The sequence below is a fragment of the Filicampus tigris genome, chromosome 14, assembly GCF_054856515.1.
Source record: "Filicampus tigris isolate MCC_2025a chromosome 14, RoL_Ftig_1.0, whole genome shotgun sequence".
NCBI classification, from domain to species: domain Eukaryota; kingdom Metazoa; phylum Chordata; class Actinopteri; order Syngnathiformes; family Syngnathidae; genus Filicampus; species Filicampus tigris.
In genome coordinates this window covers 14,919,731-14,927,364 of record NC_141230.1, presented here as the reverse complement: position 1 = coordinate 14,927,364, position 7,634 = coordinate 14,919,731, and the positions used below count along the sequence as shown (strand labels likewise).

General features: G+C 41.5%; 1 long non-coding RNA gene across 1 annotated transcript; it reads right to left on the bottom strand.

Annotated features, from left to right (window-relative positions):
• Positions 1-4,380: 4,380 nt before the first annotated feature.
• Positions 4,381-7,329, bottom strand: LOC147136496 (uncharacterized). Its single transcript, XR_015089441.1, has 3 exons — positions 6,972-7,329; positions 4,596-5,052; positions 4,381-4,514 (listed from the first exon to the last, which is right to left on the bottom strand). It is a non-coding gene; the product is annotated as an uncharacterized LOC147136496 (long non-coding RNA).
• Between the last annotated feature and the right edge of the window lie 305 nt (positions 7,330-7,634).

Genomic DNA, 7,634 nt, shown 5'->3' with positions numbered 1-7,634 from the left:
AGGAGGAGGGCACCCTCACCCAGAAATGCTGTTCTGTTTTACATTTAAATAAGTACTTCTTTAATGTCAAATCCCCTTCACCTCACGACTGGGTTAAGAGTCTTTTAGTCAGTTGTTGGCCAGCAAAGCCATGTGAGTGATGGGTTTCAGAACACATGCCAGTTGTGTTTAGACAAGTACTATAAAACACTCAAAACCTCTGCACTATTAGGAGGACTCACAACATCTCACACACCATTTTACCATACATTAGAATCAGTTCGCAATCATACTGCCGTGCTAATGAATTCAATCCATCATTGAAAATAACCTGTTTTACATTTTCCCGGCATGATTCGGAAAGGTCTTTCATAATCATTGCAGTTGCAATCACATCAAAATGACATCAATCTTGCCATATATGAAAAGAGATGGTAGCATTATTTATCTTACTTGAGGAACCCTTTAGGCAAAACATTCTGTAAAGATTGTGTCATATTGGTTATTTATTTAATCAACAGACAGAATTTCTATGCACAGCTGAGATGTTGGGGGTGCGCGGTTTGGTGATCTCAGAATCATCCATCCATCCATCCATTATCTGAGTCGCTTATCCTCACAAGGGTCGCGGGTGTGCTGGAGCCAATCCCAGTTGAAGTGTCCAATCAACCTACCATGCATGTTTTTGGAATGTGGGAGGAAGCCGGAGTAGCCGGAGAAAACCCACGCAGGAACAGCGAGAACATGCAAACTCCACACAGGAGCCCGGACTCGAACCATTACGCAATATTGTGTCACTGCCTCTTGCAGATGATGTGCTTCTGTTGGCTTCACCATGTCGCAATCTTAAACTCTCACTGGAGCGGGTACACAGCTGAGTGTGAAGCAGTTGGGATGAAAATCGTCACCTCCAAATCTGAGGCCATGATCCTCAGGATACTTGAACTCCTCCACTTGGAGGAGGATCTTATCCCAAACTCAGAGATGGCTTTCCACCTTTTTCTGATGGAGGACCTTGGCCTCAGATTTGGAGATGCTGATTCTCATTCCAAGCGCTTTAACACTCAGCTGCAAACCGCTCTAGCGAGAGGTGAGGATTGCGGTTTGATGAAGCCAACAGAACCACATCAAATGAGAAAACAGAGATGTGGCCACAAATCTGGACCTCTCAGCTCTTCGGCTGGCGCATAGAAATTCCATCCAGTTTATGAAGGGAATCATTGACAAAGGGCAACCTTGGCAGAGTCCATCCCTCGCTTGAAATGAATCCAAGTTACTGCCGGCAATGCAAACTCTGACACCTGTCGTACAAGGACTGAACAAAACGCATCAGGCGGTCTGGTATGCCGTACTCCCAGAGCACCCCCCACAGGACTTCCCGGGGCACACGGTCAAAGGCCTTCTCCAAATCCACAAATACAGTATGTACATGTAGACTGGTTCGGAAGGTGAGGGCTGTAGTTTGAACACATCCTCCAATCCCTCTTCTTAAACTGGGGGACCAATACCCCTGTCTGCCAATCCAGAAGCACTGTTTCCAATGTCCACATGATGTTATAGAGATGTGTCAACCAACACAGCTCCCCAACATCCAGTGGCTTTTGGAACTCTGGGCATGTTTCATCCACAGTTGGGGCCCAACCTTTGAGAAGCCTCGACAACCTTAACCCCAGAGATGAGGTTCTGCTCTGTACAAAGAGATCTGATCATGTTATATTTTATTCCAGAACTCAGTAAATATGATTGAATCAATAACTTGAATCTAATTGGCACTAATAGTAGTCATTAGATAAGGCAGGAATCTTCTTTTTTCTGTAATTTAGGTAACTCATACATAAGAGCAGGTTTTATTGAAAGTGTTTGGCTATCTAAGCTTTACTCTCTATGGGTACCTGTCAAGTCTGCATCAATATTAAACCCCACTGAGAATACAGAACGAGGACATATGCATATTACTTCAAAGTCGAGATGAATTCACAGGCTTTCGTTTTTGATAATGTCTGAGGGCTGTCCCGTTAAGGCTCAAAATATCAGATTTCGGCTTCCAATTCATGTCATCAACAAACACAAAGAATTTCCATCCGGTGTATGTACACTTTCTGAAAACATAAAAAAATGTAATCTACCCAAAGAATGTAATCTCCCTGGATAGTTTCTTGGTGATTGTTTGGTGTATTATTAAGTCCTAATAATGATACATTTCAAGTCACGTTGCTCTACAGCAGGGGTGTAAAAACACATTTTAGTGGAAGGCCACATTAGAATTATGAATGATCTCAGTGGAAACCACTGTCTTCTTATCATTGTACATAGTTACTTGTGTGTTTGATTAATATTGATTATAGCAACAACTGTTTGAAAAACACAAGGCAGGTATGCTTTTAACCATTAGAGTGAAGCATAAATTATTACCTAAATGTAGTTTACTTAAATAATTAAATGTGGGGCTTACAGCAGAAAGGTCAGAATTATGAGTCAGTCGATGAATAAATAAAAACTAAACACTCTGTGGCAAATGAATGGTGTTGCAAATCTCTAAAATAACCTGCTGAGATCAATTGTGTGACTGCTCACTACAGTTGAGTGTTGTGGCATTTCCAACAACATATGGCTGTGAGTAGCTGAATAGAATATTCTAATGAGGTGTCTTACACTTAATTCCTGGACCTTCTGTTTATTGTCTTGGTGGTTAGGCTAATTTGCTGTTTGGTGCCAATGTCGATTGCATTGCTTGAACTCCAACACTGTCTCATTCCAAAAATCGTGAAATATAAACTATAACATATTTATGTATCTATCGATGCATGCACTTATATATGTACTGTATGTATGTATAATGATGTAATGATAATGTAAGATTCCCTGTCAGTTGGAAGGATGCCAATTCAACTTCCTTTACCATTTTGGGGGGTGAAAATCGTCTTGCTTGATGCTGTCATGTCACAAACTTGAGATGCATTGTGGAACTCATAACTTAGTCATAACTTAGTCAAGTCAAAATAGAATAGAATGTATTTTAAAAGAATCATACAATTTTCAAGCTTTCACGGGCTAAAAGAAAATGCAAGGCAAAGCTGATTTAGCCCTTGGCCTGTTTGTTTGACCTGCAGTATGTGCTCTTGAGCTTCACATTCACTGGGCTGTCAATCTTCCCTTTGCTGGCACTGACCATGCCTGGGCTGGTCCTCCAATCGCCTCTCTATGGAGACAGACAGTGACAGGTGAAGGAGAAAATAATCTCATGTCACAAGGTGCAATAACATGACAGAACATGCACCCTGTAAAAACACACACACGGGATTAATGTCAAGAATGACATCTAACTCAGTCAGAGACCCGAATGAAATTAATGTGAGGGATTTTTTTTTTTTCCAACAAGCTTTGCAATTACGTGAAGGACAAATGAAATATAGCAGATTCATATTTTTATATCTGTTCATTTCAATGGTCCTTCTGAGAGTATATAGTTCACATGCATGTGTAATATTCCACATAAACTACTGTACATTTCCTTTGGCATCCATCATTCTACATGGTACTCTTTCTCAAGCCACGTTGACAGATTACACCTTGTGCGTGGCACTTCCCACCACGTGTAATTCAGTTAAGTCAAGGCAACTCATGGCTGGAAAACAAATGTGGCATTCGGTATTGGGGGGACTTAAATTCATGAAATGCCCTCCTACTGCTTCTTCGGTCTGCAGAGGCAATTTCCCGAGGAAACGCATGGTAGTAAATATAGTTAATGTGCTGAGGCAGCATTAATACAGCCACATGCTGTTAAAAGGCGACATGAGATACCGGGGTGATTCTTCACACAATTGAGGTGAGACTTCCTGAGCTATAAACTAGTCTTGGTCTGGACTCACAAATAATACATCAAGTATTCGACGTGAGAAATGAAGTTATGAACAAAAGGAATCAATGGGGACCTTTTTATTTAATGACCTGAACTCGTTATTAATTTGTGAAATTTCTAGGTGTAATTGAAAAAGTATATTAGGTTTGGTAGGTTTTAGATGATGCTCAGAGTAGAACTCTGGAAGGACCAGAGTGAGAACATAGAGGGAAGGAGGGAGAAAAATGAGTGTCTGGGGTGGGTGGGGTCCTTAATGATTCCACTGGCTCTCCGCAGTAGTCTGCAAGTGGTCTCTGTGGGTGGGTAGTACACATCAAGTCGCCCACTCTGCTGCTTTCACCACTAGCTGCTGAACCAACTCGCCCAAGAGTAATTCAAGAGGCTCCCCGTGGTGAAGCTGTAGATGTTTGTGTGAATGAGCTGGGCTTGGCATAGTTACCTAGTCTTCCATATGCTTTCCTCAGCTGATGAGTAATGTTGGTGGACTAGTTGAGGTCTGCCGAGATGTTGGATCCTAGGAACTTGAAGCTTTCCACCTTCTCCTCCTCCTCTCCATTGATTCTGAATGTGTTGTGCTCAGTGCTTTTGGATTTCCATTTTCATCTGATTCATCTTGGCTGTCTTCAGTTTCAGGTTGTCGATTTCAAGCCGGACCTCCACCCTGTAGGGTGGTGTCCTTAGCAAATTTGACAATGATGTTAATGGGGTGAATGGGAGAGCAATCTTGTCTTAAGAGGAATTAGAGGAGGGGACTTACAACACATCCCTGAGGTGTCCTCCGTGTTCAGGATGAGAGTGGAAAAGGTGTTGTTTCCCATCCTGAGATTCTGGGATCTGTTCCTGAGTGCGTTCAGTATCTAGGTGCACTGTAAGTTGCTGATTCTCAGTTTGCTCAATTTTGTAACGAGTTTATGGGGTACAACTGTGTTTCATATTAAAGAGGTGCTATCAGCTCTTAAGACATTCATGTCTTTCAGTGAGCTTCTACCTCAATGCATGCATGCTGTATAGTACTAAGACTGATCAGGGAATGGGGAATGAAGAACAATGCAAGCTGTGACACCGTCTTCTCTTCCTCTGCGCCTGGTTGGGCCAGCTGACGTTAAAAGTGTACTTTGCATCTCCTTGACAGGAGGCAGATGGTGTTTGGCAGAGGTCACCAAAGCTACACAATAATGAGTCTTCTCCTAGTCAACCTGCCCACTTATTCGTACCTAAGGAGCAAGCATAAAATTGCCATGCATTATTACCAACGGAAGCTTAAAAATCATTTAATTTTAAGACAATGTGTTAATGGCTCATCAACCTAATGAAGTTACAAGCTATGACAGAGTGCTAAAGCGGATTCAGAGAAGCTGTTGAACTTTTGGCATTTCACACCATTCCAAAATAGAAGGGCCCAGTTTGATTTACAACAAAGAAATCTCTGTGATTGAAGTAAATCCATGCAAATTTACATATTTCAGGGACATGACTACACAAGGACATGCAGCACAAAAAAGCAAACAACTCAAGTGACAAAACGCCGGCTGTCAAAATTTCCCCCAAAACCTTGATGTCAAAGATGTTCATGGTGTTTGATGAATATCCCATACTACTGGATAAGGCTAATCGATTGTCTTGCCAAAAACGAATGTCTAAAATTTCAAGCACTGACATTGACATTATCAAAAGAATGTTGGACCATACGGCATTCATCCATCCATCCATTTTCTGTACCAATTGGTGAGCTTGAGCCTTGATCTCATTTGGCTTTGGGTAAGATGTGGGTGACACCCAAGACCAGGGGTCAGCAACCAGCAGCCACATGTGGCTCTATAAACCCTCAGTACATAAACATACAGTGGACACTGCCTTGTTTGCAGATCTACGAAATGATTTACACTTAAAACCAAAACTCATGTGATTAAGACGGAACCATTACTTTTCATTGTATTTGGCCATTCTTACACCATTTTTTAGAATATTCTTCATTCTTTTGGAATGTGAGAGGAAGCTAGAGCAAACCCATGCAAGCATGGAATGACAATGCAAACGCCACACAGGAAGGCTTAAGAACAGATACAAACCCAGAACCTCAGAATAGTGAGGCAGACATGCTAACCAATATGAACCCTGTCCTGACCCACATCGCATTCATGTCATCTGATATTACATGATATTATATAAAGTTGTTGTTTTTTTGTAATCCAATATAATATAGCAGACACTGTTGATTTGGCACACATGCACGAAGGCCAATAGACAAGGTTGAACAATAATTTCCTTCTGTCTCACATAGCTAAAGAAATGTTGAAAACCCTTTGCTCTGTGTTGCAGTGCAATTCTATATCAACGCAAAATACAGATACAACTCTGTTATGTTAATAACTGTCAGAAAGAGTCATTCAAAACTGAGGATTAGATTGTGAAAGTGTACTTAATGTTGTGGCTGGTGAACGCTGAGTAGCAGAAGCTGGAAATGACTTGACTGAACTGTTGATCTAACATAGTGTAATGAAAAGTGACAGCCCCTATGCAGCATCCATTTGAGCCGGCATAGGTTTCTGCACAACATTCCGTCACTGCCAAAGATATTTATGATTAAACATCGCAAGGCCTCCAATACTGTGAGTGATGATCACATTATTCCTGTCTAACCATCACACTGGAGGACCGTTTGGCCAGATAATCGCTTCTGAGTTTTGGACTTCCACAGTAGAGTTAGGGCCAATGTAAGTGGGAAATGGAGAAAATAGTTGCTGACGAGAGAGTGTAGAATCACACATTTGTGACAGCAGGTCTCAATCATCACTCAGGCTATAACCCCCACCCTCTATCTGTTTTTCCTTTATTTGTTCTTCCACTGATGTGGGAGCAATGAGCTTATCTGTGATTTCCTCAGAGCACCTGCAAGCATTAGCTGCAGCTACTGATTGGGACAATAAAGAGCTTAAGCACTTACTTTGCTCATGTTTTTGTACAATCATGGGGAAAGCAAACAGCTGAATCTGGATCTAATAATGGTCTGTGCAGCTGCTAAAGGGAATAAATTAGGCAATGTGAGGTAACAGCTTAAAGCTACTGCAAGACATTTAAGAGTTGGGCAATGATAGAAGGGGACAAAGACAAAGGCAGACCTTTTGTTCCCAACCTTCAGTGCAGCAAGGGCGGCTCCATTCTCTCCCAGTCTACAGCCTTTTCAATCCATCAACAGCAAAGATAAGTGCTGGTCCCACGGAGAGATGAAGGAAGAAACCGATTAGAAAGCAATCTGATGCACAGAAACCCTCGGCAGCTGCCCCAGTCAAGAGAGATCGCTACTTTCACATTGGGACAATGTCCACGCTTACAATTTTTAAAAAGTATTTGCTCAGGAAATTTAGCAGGAATGTAAGAAATACAGAAATAAGGAATATATTACATAATGATATGTTCATCTCATTTTGCACAAGAAAGTCTCCTCTGTGCTCTCCTCTGAGTTTCATATTTTACGAATGTCATGATCTGTGTTCTTGTTGATTTGGTGTACATTATGTTTAGTTTTGTTTAACGTTGGGTCTCTTCTTACGTTCCATGTTCCTGTCTTGTCTTATTGGTTAGTTTTCGTTTCCACCTGTTCTCATTAGCCCAAATCCCTTGTGTCTACCAATCAGCTCCCTCAACCACTCATCTTGTCCAGGTGCCCCTAGTTACCTCGTCAGTTTTCTTGTATTTAGTTCCCAGCTTTCTGTTCTTTGTTCGTTGTTGTGATTTCTGTTGGCACCAACGAATTTAAGTTACATTCCATATGTGACATTTTTTTGAAAAGGAATAC